Source organism: Aotus nancymaae, unplaced genomic scaffold, assembly GCF_030222135.1.
Source record: "Aotus nancymaae isolate 86718 unplaced genomic scaffold, 86718_ANA_hifiasm-v0.15.2.pri h1tg000040l, whole genome shotgun sequence".
NCBI lineage: Eukaryota > Metazoa > Chordata > Mammalia > Primates > Aotidae > Aotus > Aotus nancymaae.
The window spans coordinates 90,965,568-90,981,807 of record NW_026988454.1 but is presented as its reverse complement, the minus strand read 5'-3'; the positions used below and the strand labels follow the sequence as shown (position 1 = coordinate 90,981,807).

At 38.5% G+C, this 16,240-nt stretch overlaps 1 protein-coding gene and 1 non-coding gene across 4 annotated transcripts in view; both read right to left on the bottom strand.

Annotated features, from left to right (window-relative positions):
- The window catches only part of FILIP1 (filamin A interacting protein 1), a 249,567-nt gene that overhangs the window by 106,522 nt on the left and 126,805 nt on the right, over positions 1-16,240 (bottom strand). The gene's annotated exons all lie outside the window — the stretch shown is intronic.
- Positions 12,569-12,785, bottom strand: LOC135268422 (small nucleolar RNA U3). Its single transcript, XR_010336758.1, has one exon. It is a non-coding gene; the product is annotated as a small nucleolar RNA U3 (small nucleolar RNA).

Here is a 16,240-nt window from a genome sequence, read left to right as displayed (position 1 = left end):
CCCTCCCCTAGCCCCCCAGCACCCAACAGGTCCCAGTGTGTGATGTTTCTCTCCCTGTGCCCATATGTTCTCATTGTTCAACTTCCACTTAGGAGTAAGAATGTGATGTTTGGTTTTCTGTTCCAGGATTAGTTTGCTGAGAATGATGGTTTCCAGCTTCATCCAAGTCCCTGCAAAGGACATGAACTCTTTCTTTTTCTGGATGCATAGTATTCCATAGTGTATATGTGCCACACTTTCTTTATCCAGTCTAACATTGATGGGCATTTGGCTTGGTTCCAAGTTTGCTATTTTTATTGGTTCCATTTTTTTGCTATTGTGAATAGTGCTGCAATAAACATACATGTGCATGTGTCTTTATAGTAGAATGATTTATAATCTATTGGGTATGTACCCAGTAATGAGATTGCTGGATGTGGGAAATCTGTCAGGGTGGTGGGAAAAATTAAAGGAAAGATGCAAACCTTCTTGGAAGGTTGGGAGGTTTTGCAAAGCTTCTGGGAAGAATGAGCTGAAGGTGGCTGTTCTTACCCTGAGGCAAAGGGCAGATAACAAGGGAGTGCAAATTAATTTATCTAGATAGGTTTGTTTACCTATTTCTTCAGAAACCAACCTTTGATCATCCACGTGCAGGACTGCTCCCTACCGGGGGATCAACAATGTTAATTACCCACAAATTGTGTTTGCTCCAGGCCTTTGTCATTAAATCTGTACTAAAATAAATAGAAGGGTCTCAGGCTTATCAGGACTGCACTCTTGTCTCTGGTGCTAAGCTCTGCAGTCCCCTAGCCATGCTCTCAGGCAAAATATCTGTGTATGCGTACTTCTTTCATCAGTCCCTCAACCAGAGTCTGTGGGACAGACCTGGCAGCTGGGTCAAATGGTATTTCTATTTCTAGGTCCTTGAGGAATTGCCACACTGTCTTCCACAGTGGTTGAACTAATTTACACTCCCACCAACAGTGTAAGAGCATTCCTATTTCTCCACATCCTCTCCAGCATCTGTTGTTTCCTGACTTTTTAATGATTGCCATTCTAACTGGCCTGAGATGGTATCTCATTGTGATTTTGACTTGCATTTTTCGAATGACCAGTGATGATGAGCTTTTTTTCATATGTTTGTGGGCCACATAAATGTCTTCTTTTGAAAAATGTCTGTTCATACCCTTTGCCCACTTTTTGATGGGGTTGTTTGGTTTTTTCCTTGTAAATTTGTTTAAGTTCCTTGTAGATTCTTGATATTAGCCCTTTGTCAGATGGATAGATTGCAAAAATGTTCTCCCATTCTGTAGGTTGCCTGTTCAGTCTGATGATAGTTTCTTTTGCTGTGCAAAAGCTCTTTAGTTTAATTAAATCCCATTTGTCTATTTTGGCTTTTGTTGCCATTGCTTTTGGTGTTTTAGTCATGAAGTCTTTGCCCATGCCTATGTCCTAAATGGTATTACCTAGGTTTTCTTCCATGGTTTTTATGGGTTTAGGTCTTACATTTAAATCTTTAATCCACCTTGAGTTAACTTTTATATAAGGTGTAAGGAAGGGGTTTAGTTTCAGTTTTCTGCATATGACTAGCCAGTTTTCTCAACACCATTAATTAAACAGGGAATCCTTTCTTCATTGCTTGTTTTCATCAGGTTTGTCAAAGATCAAATGGTTGTAGATGTGTGGTATTATTTCTGAGGCCTCTGTTCTGTTCCATTGGTCTATATATCTGTTTTGGTACCAGTACCATGCTGTTTTGGTTACTGTAGCCTTGCAGTATAGTTTGAAGTCAGGTAGCTGATGCCTTCAGCTTTGTCCTTTTTGCTTAGGATTGTCTTGGCTATAAGGGCTCTTTTTTCATTCCATATGGAATTTAAAGTAGTTTTTTTCTAAATCTGTGAAGAAAGTCAATGGTAGCTTGAAAGGAATAGCATTCAATCTGTAAATTACTTTGGGCAGTATGGCCATTTTCTTTATATTGATTATTCCTATGCATGAGCATGGAATGTTTTTCCATTTGTTTGTGTCCTCTCTTATTTCTTTGAGCAGTAGTTTGTAGTTTTCCTTGAAGAGATCCTTCACATCCTTTGTTAGTTGTATTCCTAGGTATTTTGTTCTCTTTGTAGCAGTTGTGAATGGGAGTTTGCTTATAATTTGGCTCGCTATTATGGTGTATAGGAATGCTTGCAATGTTTGCACATTGATTTTGTATCCTGAGACTTTGCTGAAGTTGCTTATCAGCTTAAGGAGTTTTGGGGCTGAGATGATGGGTTTTCTAAATATACAGTCATGTCATCTGCACACAGAGATAATTTAACTTCCTCTCTTCCTATTTGAATATCTTTATTTCTTTCTCTTGCCTGATTGTCCTGGCCAGAACTTCCCATACTATGTTGAATAGGAGTGTTGAGAGAGGGCATCCTTGTTCTATGCTGGTTTTCAAAGGGACTGCTTCCAGCTTTTGCTCATTTAGTATGATATTGGCTGTGGGTTTGTCATAAATAGCTCTTATTATTTTGAGATATGTTCCATCAATGCCTAGTTTATTGAGTGTTTTTTGCATGAAGCGATGTTGAATTTTTATCTAAGGCCTTTTCTGCATCTATTAAGATAATCATGTGGTGTTTGTCATTGGTTCTGTTTATGTGATGGATTACATTTATTGATTCATATATGTTGAACCAGCTTTGCATCCTAGGGATGACACCGACTTGATTGTAGTGGATAAGCTTTTTGATGTGCTGTTGGATTTTCACATTGATGTTTATCAGGGATATTAGCCTGAAATTTTCTTTTTTCGTTGTGTCTCTGCCGGGTTTTGGTATCAGGATGATGCTGGCCTCATAAAATGAGTTAGGGAGCAGTTCCTCTTTTTCTATTGTGTGGAATAGTTTCAGAAGGAATGGAACCAGCTCCTCTTTGTACTTCTGGTAGAATATGGCTGTGAGTCTGTCTGGTCCTGGGCTTTTTGGTTGGTAGGCTATTAATTATTGCCTCAATTTCAGAACTTGCTATTGGTCTATTCAGGGATTCGACTTCTTCCTGGTTTAAACTTGGGAGGGTGTATGTGTCCAGAATTTATCCATTTCTTCTAGATTTTCTAGTTTATTTGTGAAGAGGTGTTTATGGTATTCTCTGATGGTAGTTTGTACTTCTGTGGGATCTGTGATTTCCCCTTTATTACTTTTTATTGTGTCTATTTTATTCTTCTCTCTTTTCTTCTTTATTAGTCTGGCTAGTGGTCTATCTATTTTGTCATCATCTTTTGTAATCCTGTATCTTCCCATTCCCATATCCTGAGACTTTTCCACTGTGCTCTCTGAAACTCACATTCAACCACAAGTAAATTCTCCTCAGTTCACAAACTCTTCTGAGAATGTTCCCTTCACCTCCTTGCTCTAAGGTAGTGATTCTCAAATTTGGCTGGACTTCAGAATCACCCAAAGCTTAAAACAAAAAACAAAACAAAACAAAAATAAATACAGCTGCATAGCTCCTACCTCCAGAGGTGGGTATTTAATTAGGCTGGGATATGGTCTGCATAACTGTGGCCAAGTTTTAGAACTACTTCTCTAAAGGAACACTGGCTTTCTCCAGAGGACATTCCTTGCCCAACAGCTCAGAAGCAGATAGTTTCTATCACACTCTCCTTATACCAATGGGCCTGCATGTGGGGTAGATTTTCCTCATTGCTCATCATCACTGCTTCCAAATAATTCTCTCTCCCTACTTCCTAAAATATACTAGCTTTTACTTTCATGTCATCAGATAATATTAATTTGTATCCTTTCTGTTAATAGTTGTACTAGTTCATTCTTACATTGCTAATAATGTAAAGAAATACCTGAGACTGGGTAATTTATAATAAAAGAAGTTTAACTGGCTTATGGTTCCACAGGCTGTACAGCTGGAAGCAAAGTGACATCTGCTTCTCAGGAGGCCTCAGGAGGCTTCCAATCATGGCAGAAGGCAAAGAGGGAGCAGCCGTGTCATACGGCAAAAGCAGGAGCAAGAAAGCAAGGCGGGAGGTACGCCACACTTTTAAATGATCAGATCTCACAAGAATGAACTCACCATCATGAGGACAGTACCAAGGAGGGTGGTGCTAAACCATTCATGAGAAATCCATCTCCATGATCCAATTACCTTTCACGAGGCCCTATGTCCAACACTGGGGATTACATTTCAACATAAGATTTGGGTGGGTACATACAGCCAAACTATATCAATAGTCATGGGCCATTCAATACCCCAGGTCATTCATTTTCCTTCCTTCTTTGAAGATTTTCGCTTCTGGATTGCTGTTATTTGCTCTAACACTACTTTTGCCAATTTTTTGGTGACTTCCATATCCTTTTAGATGACTTTTCAGATGTTCTGACTTCCCAGTTCCCTGAACTTCCCTCCTCTCATGATTCTGTCCTTCACACTACCTCAGCCTTCACTTGTAAGGTCATACCCTAGTTTTTGCCATTAGTATAAAAAATTATAACCATCTATATATTTCAACTCTCCAACACCATCTTCTATATTTCCAGTTTACTCCCTTTAGAGCTCAAAATCCAACAATGCTTTAATGGCAGCACACTACAATCCATTGATTTTGTCATCTTCTGATTAGCCTTCACCCTCCTCCTTCCATGTGCTCATTTTCCTTCTCATTCAGCTTAAATTTCAATTGCATACACCCTTAATGTCATGCCCTTTCTCTCACATGATTGTACTCTCTTGGTCAAATTACAGCCTTGGTTAAATCTCTTTCCCCAGAGAAAAACACAGGCCGACTGATCTCATTTCAAATTCATGGTCACTAACTTTAACTGGGCTATTAATTCGATCCAAAAAATCACACTATATTCCTTTGGTCCACTCTCATATACTATTTCATAACTTCTGCCTTATGAAATCACACATCTACCCCATTGCTTCCTGGCTCACCAAGAAAATTGAAATAATTTGGGAAGAATTTCCATAATCTCCTACCACTTCCATATACCTACTGCATCTTTGCTGGTATATGTGACCTTCTTCTCTATTAGTAGAAGTAAACTGATTGTGCTTCCAATTAACATGAACTTCTTACTTTATTGACTAAATCCCAGCCTCTTTTGACTAACTAGGACATTGCTCCAAGCCTTTTACCCATGGTTAGTTTCCCTCCATACTAGCTTATTATCATTAGCATCCAAATATACTGTTATTTCTTCCTTCAGAACAAGGCCCTCCCTTGACTCTACTTCCCCTGGAGATCCCACTTCATTTCTCTCCTTTCTTATACAGTAAAACTCATTGAAAGAACTGCCTATATATACTGTCTCCAATATTCTCTCCTCCCATGTGACTGGGATTTCTTTGAGCCCACTCCATTCAGGCTTCTCCTTCTAGTACTCCACTGAAACCCTTTCATGAAGGCAAATCATGATCTGTGTATTGCTGAATTCAATAGTTAACTCTCACTCCTCATTTTTCTTGATCCATCAGCAGCATCTGACACTTTGGATCTTTCTCTCTACCTTGAAAATTTTTCTACTTTCACTCCAAGACACCCTACCTGCTAATTTCCTCTTTCCTCTCAAACTGTTCATTCTCATTCTTCTTTGCTGAGTTCTCTTCATCCTCCCAGCCTCTCAGTGCTGGAATTCCCTGGGGCTTAGTCCTTGGACTCTTATTTTTTCTACCTAAATTTGCTTACTTCATGGATTTTACTGGATTTCAAGGGCTTTAAATAGCATCTACATACATATGACTCACACATGGATAACTCCAGCCCAGACCTCTTCCCTGAACTGAACTCTAGATGCATATTCAAATGCCTATTGGACATCTCTCTGTACTTGAATGTCTAATAGGCATCTGAAACTTCCTGTGCAAAACTATATTTCTGGTTTCTAATTGTCTGCTCTGCTCCACCTGCAGTCTTCCGCATCTCAGTAAAAGACAACCCGTTTCCCATTTGCTCAGGCAAACAACCTTGGAGTCAGGCTTAGCGAATCTCTTTTTCACATATCCCACAATCAACCTGCCATCAAATACAATGAGCTCTCCTACAAAATTTATACAAAATCTGAGCACTTTCCCCTGACCACTACTCTTACTGCCTGATGTGGTTTTGGTCTATGTCTCCAGCCAAATCTCATCTCGTAGCTCCTATAATTCCCATGTGTTGTGGCAGGGACCCGGTGAAAGATGGTTGAATCAAGGGGGCAGGTCTTTCCCATGCTGTTCTTGTGATAGTGAACAGGTCTCATGAGATCTGATGGTTTTAAAAACACAAGTTTCTCTGCACAAACTGTCTCTTTGCCTGCTGCCACCCATGTAAGATCTGACTTGCTCCTCCTTGCCTTCTGCCATGATCGTGAAGCCTCTCCAACCACGTAGAACTGTGAGTATAATTAAGCCTCTTTCTTTTGTAAATTTCCCAGTCTCAGGTATGTCTTTATCAACTGCATGAAAACAGACGAATACACTGCTCTAATCCAAGTCACCATTATATCTTGTCTGGATTACACAAAGCTACCTAGTTTGGTCCCTCTTTCTTTCTAGAGGTTCACATTGACTCAGAAACAGGGAAGTAAATAAAGAACTGCTGACAAAGGAAAGGATCCCTGGACTTTCTCTGTTTACCTAATCACTGTCAATATAATAAAATTAAAACTGTTTTGAAATACATAGAGATAGAATTTTTTAAAAAAGACATAATGATATTTTTAAATGTTAATAAAGTTATTTAAATATATTTATTAAGTAACTAATATATGAAGATTTAGATCACCATAAATAATTTTAAAATCCCAAAGAAAACAAATATCATTTTTCTAAAATTGGCTCTTATTTTTTAAATTCCTTTAAAGATCTTTTAAGTAAAAACCCACGTTTTTAAAAAGTAAAAAAAATAGTCCGGAAAATTCAGAAAAAGCATAAGAAGAAAGGATTGGCCTTTCCACAGATAAAAACATATTATACTACAACACTAATTAAAACAATATGGTATTATAGCATGGAATAGGTAAAGAACTCTTTGGAGTAAACCAGAAAACCCATAAATAGATTTAAATATTGTAGGATAAAAGTGACATTTCAAATCATCATGTAAAATAGCTTATTCAAATAATGGTTGTTTACTCATTACCTCTCAGATATAAAACCATTTATATTTATTCTACTCTGTGATACTAAGACTGAGATTCTGCAAACTATATTTCCCAGGTTCCTGTTCTAGCTGCTTTCTGTTGTGTTCTGCTAATTGAAGTCAGTAGAGGAATAGTAAAAGTTGGGATGGGGAGAAAGATTTCCTTTCTACTTGTCCTGTTTCTGACAATGTTGCTCTAGTAAGTAGTAGCAGTTAGCTGCAGCTCCTGGTTCTTCAGGCCTCTCATAAGTAGCCTCATCAAGCTCTCTTAAAGGTACTAGCAGAGGCTGGGCAGTAAGCCCTCCGCAGAGGGATTCCTCCTTTGTAGTCCTAAACACTGGTCATCTTATGTCTTCCCTTTGTTTCTCAGCCCTAGAGGTGATAGCTGCTTCTTATCTGGTTACTTCAGCATTCTCCTTTTACCATTTTAGGCTTCTACCATCTGTGTGACCAAATCCCTATTAACTCCTTTCTGTTTGAGATATCTAGTGTGTTTTCTGTTTTCCTGGCTAGACCCTGACTGCTATTAACAGCCATCTACAAATAAGTAAAGTAGCTCACTTTAAGATGAATTTAAGATGGGTTAAATATGTAAATAAGAAAAATCGGGGGGAAAATGTAGTAGAAAAAATTTGAAAGAAATTTTGCGTAATCTAAGAGTGGGAAGGCCTTTCAAATTTTAATCTGCATCAGAAGCCATAAAACAAAAGATTGATATCTGACTAATAATAGTAATATTAAATTCTGCATAACAAAAAAATGCCAAAAGTAAAGTCAAAATAAAAATAACGAGATATGAAAAAATATTTGATTTATGTCTCATATCAAAGAGAACTAATTTCTTTGTTACATAAAAAGCTCTCACTAATCAGTAAAAGACTAACAATCCAATGGAAAAACAGGCAAAGATAAAAACAGACTAGTCACAGAAAAAGAAATATAAATAGCTCTAAAAACATTTGAAAAGATGTTCAACCTCACTCGTAAGAGAAATGTAAATTAAAACTACTGGGAAATACCCATTTCATCTATCAGATTGGCAAAGGACTTACAACATCAAATTGGTAAAACAATGATAATGTACTGTGTTGGCAGGAATGTGAGAAACCAGGCCTACTAAGGGCAACTTTGCAAAATCTATCACAAATTGATATACCAGTTGACTTAGCAATTTCAATTCTGGGAATTTAATCAAGAGAAATACTCTTACATGTGTGGTAATATATATACATAATGTACTAATGGAGCACTGATTGTGATAGTGAAAAACTGTATACAACTTAAATGTTCTGCAACAGGAGACTGCACTATGCACCCAAATATCATACACTCTAAAGTCATTGAAATGAATGTAAAATCTTTATGTGTACTAATGAGGGACTGTGTGGGTCCACCAGGGACTGGTTTCAAAGGCAGGAGCTTCCCAGCACCACGCCTCCATCCACACCCCCATCTGGGAGCCTGAAGTTCTTTGTCTGACTTTCCGGTGGGCTAGGTAGAAATTCTAGGTGAGCTTCTGTGTTCCAAAAAGCACCCCCCACCCAAAGCTCTGGGAGGAGGGGGCTCTGATTGTGGGCTGAGTAGCCAATCCAATATCAAAGTGGAAGATCAATCACTCCAGCTGAAGTTTGAAAGAACTCCTCTCATTGGATGAGAACATGAATGGGGTGGGAATAACTCCAAGGTTAAAAACCCACTGCTCCTTACCTATAGGGATAGGCTAACACCTGTAATCCTAGCACTTTCGGAGTCCAAGGAGGGTGGATCACTTGAGGTCCGGAGTGTGATCCTCCCTTGGATCCCCTCTCATGGCAGCATGGGAGCTCTCTCTCTCCTTCTCTCTCTCTCTGCCTAATAAGTATCTCTCTGCCTAATAAATCACTCTCTGCTAAACTCTTCGGGTCCAAGATATTTATTCCAATGGTAAGCTCACCACACCTCTGGGACCCCTTCCCCATTCCTGGGGTAAGAGAGGTCAAAGACCTAGGCACATCAGGGAAAACATATGGATTGGAGAACAGGAAGTGTCTTTGGGATGCCCCCGCAGCTCTGCTCCCATCCCTGGGTTACATTGTTGGAAAGCATGGGAGGGAGCTGAGCCCCTGCACCCCACCCTGGTTACACTAATAGGTAAAAATTTCCAAGCCATATTTGAAATCAGAAAAAGGCTGATTTCAGAACAATATATATAATATGCTTTCATTTGTGTAAAAAGCAAAAAACATAGTATATATACTTCCATATATTATACCCTTTTAGAACTTGTAAACCATATGTGTGAATTAACCAGTCAAAATTTAAACTACAATATTTTTAACATAAATTTTTTTTTGAGATGGAGTCTCACTCTGTCACCCAGGCAGGAGTGCAGTGGCACAATCTTGGCTCACTGCAACCTCTACTTCCCAGGTTCAAGTGATTCTCCTGCCTCAGCCTCCTAAGTAACTGGGATTACAGGCACCCACCACCGTGCCAGGTAATTTTGTATTTTTAGTAGAGATGGGATTTCACCATGTGGACAGGCTGGTCTCGAACTCCTGACCTCAAGTGATCCACCTTCCTCGGCCTCCCAAAGTGCTGGGATTACAGGTGTGAGCCACCATGCCAGGCCAAAAATATTTAAATATATAAACGCTACTCCTAGAATTATATTTTAATGTTTTGCCTAACTTTTGAACACAAGTTTACTACTGAATTAGAGCATGGTTCCACCCATATACTTGTCTTGTTTTATAATTACAACATGATTCCTGAGGATGTGGTTACAGTAAGACTCCACCTTGGAAGAGATATTGAAGTGACACTTTATCAAAAGATAAAAGTTTCTAATACCTGGGCAGAATGGAAGTCCTTTCCCCCAAGTCCTTGACGAAAAATGCAAGCAAGTTATTATACAACAAATAATGGAATAAGCTTTTAAGCACTAGCTTAACAGCAGGTGTCTGTATAGAGAATTTCTTTCTCTACCTAATGACCTTGACTTGGATGTGGAAACAACATAAAAAATAAAGCAGGACAAAAATCAATGAAGAGAATAAACACACTATACTCATCAGCCAACCTATGCAATATTAGTGCCTTTTCTTTAAAATCATTTGCATAATGCATAATTAAAGAGAATACTCTCCAATAAGAGGCTCCCAACACTATTTAAGACAGGAAATATTCAGGGGACTGCAGACAGGTCAGTATGACAGGACCACAAATTGAGGAAATGTAGTGAAAGATAAGGCCGAAGTGGTGAGCAGTGTTGAGGAGGGGTCATTCCATGAAAGCCCATGCAGAAGAGAGACTTGCTCAATTTTGTATTTTAAAAAGCTAACCCTTGCTGTGATCTGGGGAATTAGCCAAAGGGGAACAAGACTGCTGGAAGGGCATACCAGTTAACAGTCTGTTGCAATAAACCATGTGAGCAGTGGTGAGGATCCCTGAAGTAAAGCAGTGGCCGTGGAGATCATGTCTCTCCAGCTATGTGAAGTCAGGGACTATGTGGCTTACTCTTCTACATTCTCTCCATTGCCTGGAATTCCATAATTGCCTGTCAGTTATACCCTTGTTAGTTGGATCCACTATCACATGGTGGTAGATAATAAATAAGAATGTCCACGCTGGACAACAGTAGGTGGACAACAGTATGGTATCAGTGAAGATAATTGCACTGAGGCAGTGACACTCAGGAGGGAATGGGATCTTAACAACCACTTATGTCCTGTCTCACAGGCTACAAAGGGAAGCCTATGTCTCTTAAACAATTAGTTCTGGAGAGAAAGTGCAATGTTCAAAGCTTCCCATGCTCAACTCTTCAGTGACCCTGCAAGTGTCTCCCAGTCAGGATTTGTAAGTTTCTTTTCAAGGAAGGTATTTGCTCAGGTATTTTGTAGTCAGCATGCCAGGCATTTCAGGCTGACATGTTATGCCACAACCATCTATAAATAAATCATGTTAGATATTGCAAAGATTACAAATAAGGCTCACATTCTATATGCAACATTGATTTTATCAGTACTCAAATGCTTACCTTTTGTAAACTCAGAGCTAGGAATTTACATTCCATTAAAGAAAAACAAAGACATGCATATTTTCATTACTTCGGAACACAACTCATCTTACACATTGTTTTCAGGTTTAAAAAAGTTTGCTAACTGAATATATATGTATACATATACAGATTTTTACATAACATATACACACATAAAACATATATATCTATTATTATTATTATTCCAAGTCGGCAGGAATTATAACATGCCATATCAGGGCAGACCCATTTGAGGTTCAAAAACAGTAATGTTAAGATCCCATTCCCTCCACTCTTCAAGGGTCACTTACTTTCATGTCTTTTGAGCCTGTGAGACTGTTTCCTTCATCTGCTGAGGAACATGCAAACTCTTGGTTTACAGCTGATTTTCCTCATAAATTAGCTGATCCTCATAGAACCATGACTTGTAAATGTGCTTTCATTATTTCTATTTTTTGAAGGGCAAAGGGACAACCCAGAGGCTGCTTAAATTTGTGAACATTGTTTCATGTTTACTTTCAGGCCCTTGATGAGGAAATGTTTAACCTCAAAGTGAGTATTCTAGAGATTAATGGCTGCTGTTTGGAAAGGTCCATAGAAGTCCTTTCCTGCCAATACAAACATATATATTATTGAAGCACAAGACTATATCCACAGATAGGATTACACGTTAGCTGAAAAGATTCAAGTGACAGTGTTCTTATTTCATCAAATTTATGTCCTCTTTTGATTATGTATTATCACAGCAAAAGAATTTCAACAGTTTTCATCAGTACTCTGCTTTCTCTCTTAAATACAGAGTTTGGAAAAAAGCATTTCTCTGTTGACAGCCTTATGATATGAGTCACTTTGAGCCCTTCATTGTTTTGAAGCTGGTCTATGACAAGTTGATGCAGTACTTATGAAGTCATTTTAAATCCTAGCTGGATCAGTTAGTTTTGCAAAGAAACATACTCCACTGCTTTGTCTGCATTTGTAACCTCACCTGCAAACCTAAAGATATTGCAGTTCACATGAGCTTCAGAACAAACCCTCCATCACCACTACACTAGGAGAGGTCTCCTGAGGATCACTGAGGCCGAAAGGAGGGAAGATCTTGAGGAAGGAAGTACCTAAGAGAGGGCCATTCTATAAGTATTAGCCCAGTGACTTTCAAGAGTGTCCCTGAAACTGTTCGGAAGAGAGAAGGGAACTAAAAAGAGGTTAAAGATTGCACTAGGCACTTGTAAACAATGTCAAGGTGATAAAAGTTGTAAGTGGTGTGGTACAGTGAAATTTCACTTATTTTGGTCAATTAAAATTTAAATTCACTATGGTCTAGACATACTGGTCTACATTTTATTCTTAAAAACATTTAATAACTATCTTTTAAAAAGTTTTATATGAATAGTGTAAGGCAGCAAAATGCACCTAGCTTAAAGAGAAATTTATACTTTTACTAAACCACTCAGACTGCATCCTCCCCTTATTACCCTCCCAAAGGAAGAGAAGACTGGCCATCAACGAAAAATGGCGGTTGCAATGAAGCAACACAAAGAGTCGATTTCACAGCTAAGGAGAGAGCACTGTACTTCCTCCTCACGCTTTCTGTTACAGTCTACATTCAGAGAAACTTCTCTAATGACAAACTATGAAAATGGCTCCTCAAAGTACAGAATTTTACTTAATTTTTCAGTGTTTTTCAATTACCAGTTTGACAATGGCATTGGCCTGTGTCATCTTTGAGTTTATTACAATTGATTTCTATTGTTCAAGTTTTTAAACTCCTACTAAGAAGCATGAAACAGAGCAAGATGTACTTGAGGGGATAAACCAGACCTTTGAAGGGAAACCAAATATCAATTCAAGTTGTGACTTAGAGACCAAAAAAGATATTCCAAGTTTTTGTGAATTTTAAAATGTGCTGTTTTGTATGGAAAAAAATAAATCCTGTTGGCAAACAATTGATGTTTCCTCTTCTTATCTGTGGAATCAGATTCTCTTTTCCAGTGAGTTTGCTCCTCAACTTGGATGCTAAAACAATAGCAGCATATTATTTCACTGTCATACAACAGGCCATTAATATACATTTATTGGTTTATTGTGATTTAAAATAATTAGCTTTCAGTCTTTAGCACAAAGTGAAATTATTTAAAAACAAAATGCTAAAACAATGTGATGCCACAGATTTTGGAGATGCATGCTGAAAAAAAGGGCACTCAGTTTGGGGTCAGAAGGGCATGGCACACCTTACAAGGAAATGCTCTTAATGGAGTTAAACGAAGTTTAAACCCTCTGGGTTTCTGTTCAGACCTCATCTAACCTTTTAGGGTTATTGTGATTATTAAATAAAATAATGAGAATCCTGGCATATATTAGGCAGCACAGGAAGGTCACATGGGCAACATAGACATTATTTTTCTTTTGCCATTTCATATGTTATTTGTTTTTAAACTTTGTGCTATGAAAAAGTTTTAAACATACATCAAAGTAACCTGAAGAGTATAATGCACCACCTATCTATCTCTTCATATGCTTTTTTTGAAAATGAGGGGTTAGAGCCTTTTAAAGGAAATTCCAGGCATCCTATCATTTCACCCGGCAATCAGGACATTATGATGACAGTGTTCTCAGGACAGGATCCCATCTGGTTCCTGGATGAGATACAGCTCTGCCACTAATACTGGCCTAACACATCTGTGGAGAAAAGAGGTAAAGTGATGCAGGGGTTAGGCACTGTGACAGGTAGAAAACAAATCCAGAGTGTTCATCATGACCTGGCAACAGCCTTACTCTTGGTCGCTATGCTGAAGGTTCCGCCAAAGCCAACCTTTTGCATTTAACATGCAATGCTTTAAAAATTAAACTAAAAATACACCCTTTATTTTAAAAAACTCAGTTTATATTAACCAATTGGAACTACAAAGTAACTTTCAAAAAGCACCTATCAAAGTGTTTTATAGACATTGTCTATTCTCAAGAAGTTGTTAAGTTAAAATAGTTTTTTAAAAGACAAACATGGACAAGTACATATCTTGTTAAAAAATAGTCAATGTAGAAAAAGATGGAGATGAATTTACCTATGTGAGGCCATAGGTCCCTGAATAGTATGGAGGGAGGAAATAAGAGTATGCATATAGTCAAGAGAAGGTTAGAAAAAGGGAACTCAAATATTTCACGTCCATATTCCCTAGAGGGTGAAGACCTTTCTGACAATAATTCCATGCCTAAAGAGCTGCAGGAGATTTGAACAATCTAGCTCCCTTTATTTGGAAAGTTTCCAGGCCCCCCAACAGTCTGGTGCTAAAGGCCATGAGAGATTCAGGGATTGGGGAGGGAAGGGTAGGAGATATGTTAGTCTGGGAAGGCAGCAGGATCAAGTCAACAGAAGTAGCTTTGACAAAAAGGGACACTTTACTTTTAGTGAAGGGGGAAGTAAAGAAAGGGAAGGCAATGAAGAGAGTATTTTTGTTGTGGAAAGAAGTTGAGAAGATCTCAGTTTTATAGGTAAAATACTTCCACATCAAAGCATCTGTGGAAGACAAAGAGAGCAAGAATGGGACTGGAAATTATGAAAGAAGTTTGTACTTAACATCTATAAAGCATTTAAGTGTCCTCTTTCAAAACAAAATCAGAACAAAACAAAGCAAAAAGACTTTCGCTGGCCGGGCGCGGTGGATCACATCTGTAATCCCAGCACTTTGGGATGCTGAGGTGGGCAGATCACAAGGTCAGGAGTTCGAGACCAGCCTGGCCAACATGGTGAAACCTCATCTCTATTAAAAATACAAAAATTAGCTGAGTGTGGTGGTGGGCAACTGTAGTCTCAGCTACTCGGGAGACTGAAGAAGGAGAATCGCTTGAACCTGGGAGGCAGAGATTGCAGTGAGCCGAGATCAAGCCACTGCACTCCAGCCTGGGCAACAGAGTGAGAGTCCACCTCAAAAAAAAAAGAAAAAGGCTTTCCCCTTTCCCTCCCCTACTATTCCCTTAGAGATAGCCCTGCCATCTATCCACAAACTTGTCAAAAGTGAAGTTTGCCCAAGCACTTTTGGACACCAGTAGTCTGGTATCAACCCTCACCATTCCTTGGAAAACACACCTAAATGCCGGCTCAATAAATGGCCTGACGTCAGTTTTCATTCTCTAGCTTTGCAGTAGCATTGAGAACTATGTCTTCCTGAAGGTCTCTTCCTCCCTCACATTCACAACACATCTTCATTCTGATCACCTTCCTTTCTCTTTAACCATGTCTTTTTTAATTTGGCCAGTTCTTTGTTCTCTCACCACACTTAACCATAGATGTTTTCTAAGAGAATCTCCTTGGTGTTAATTTTTCCTTTTATTCTCTTATCCCATTGCTTCAACCATGGTCTCTTCAGATTAGTACCTTGTTTGTTTTTCTATATCCATGCTAGTCAATACAGTAGCCACTAACCACTGTGGCAACTTCATTTAATTAACATTAAATAAAATTTAAAATTTAGTTCCTCAGCCTTATTAGCCACATTTCAAGAGCTCGCAAACCACATGTGGCTAATGGCTGCCCTATAGGACAAGTCATATATAGAACATTTCCTTCTTCAAATAAAGTTCTATTGTACAGCACAGGTCTAAACCTTATCCCTCCTGAGCTTCATATTTGGCAGTGTTCCATGTGACGTTTCTCCTGGAAGTCCTTCTGGAATCACAAATTCATCATGCCCCATGTCTTACTCCACCTAACATACATTTCTCATACCAGTTATCTGTACAAACTAATTTTACTTGAAAATGGCTCCATGTAAAAAGAGCACATCCCCATATAATTGGGAAATATTCGTACAGGTAAGTTGTAATATTCAGATATAATTTAGTTTACTAAATAGAGACCATTTTCACTGAAGAAATTGCAGGTTGCAGCCATTTAGGAGGAAATCTCCATCTTTCACATACTACCCTTATGTGGTATTTTCCCATGACCAGATTCTTATAAAATAATAAAAGGATTTATGAGAGATTTTCTTTATTAATATGTATTTTTTTACATTTCTCAGTAAAATTAAAGTTCTCCCCTACAACACCAATGAGAACATTATTCTCACTGCAGAAAAGCCAACTTTCCAATTCTATTAGGAGCCCTAAAAGTATTCTTC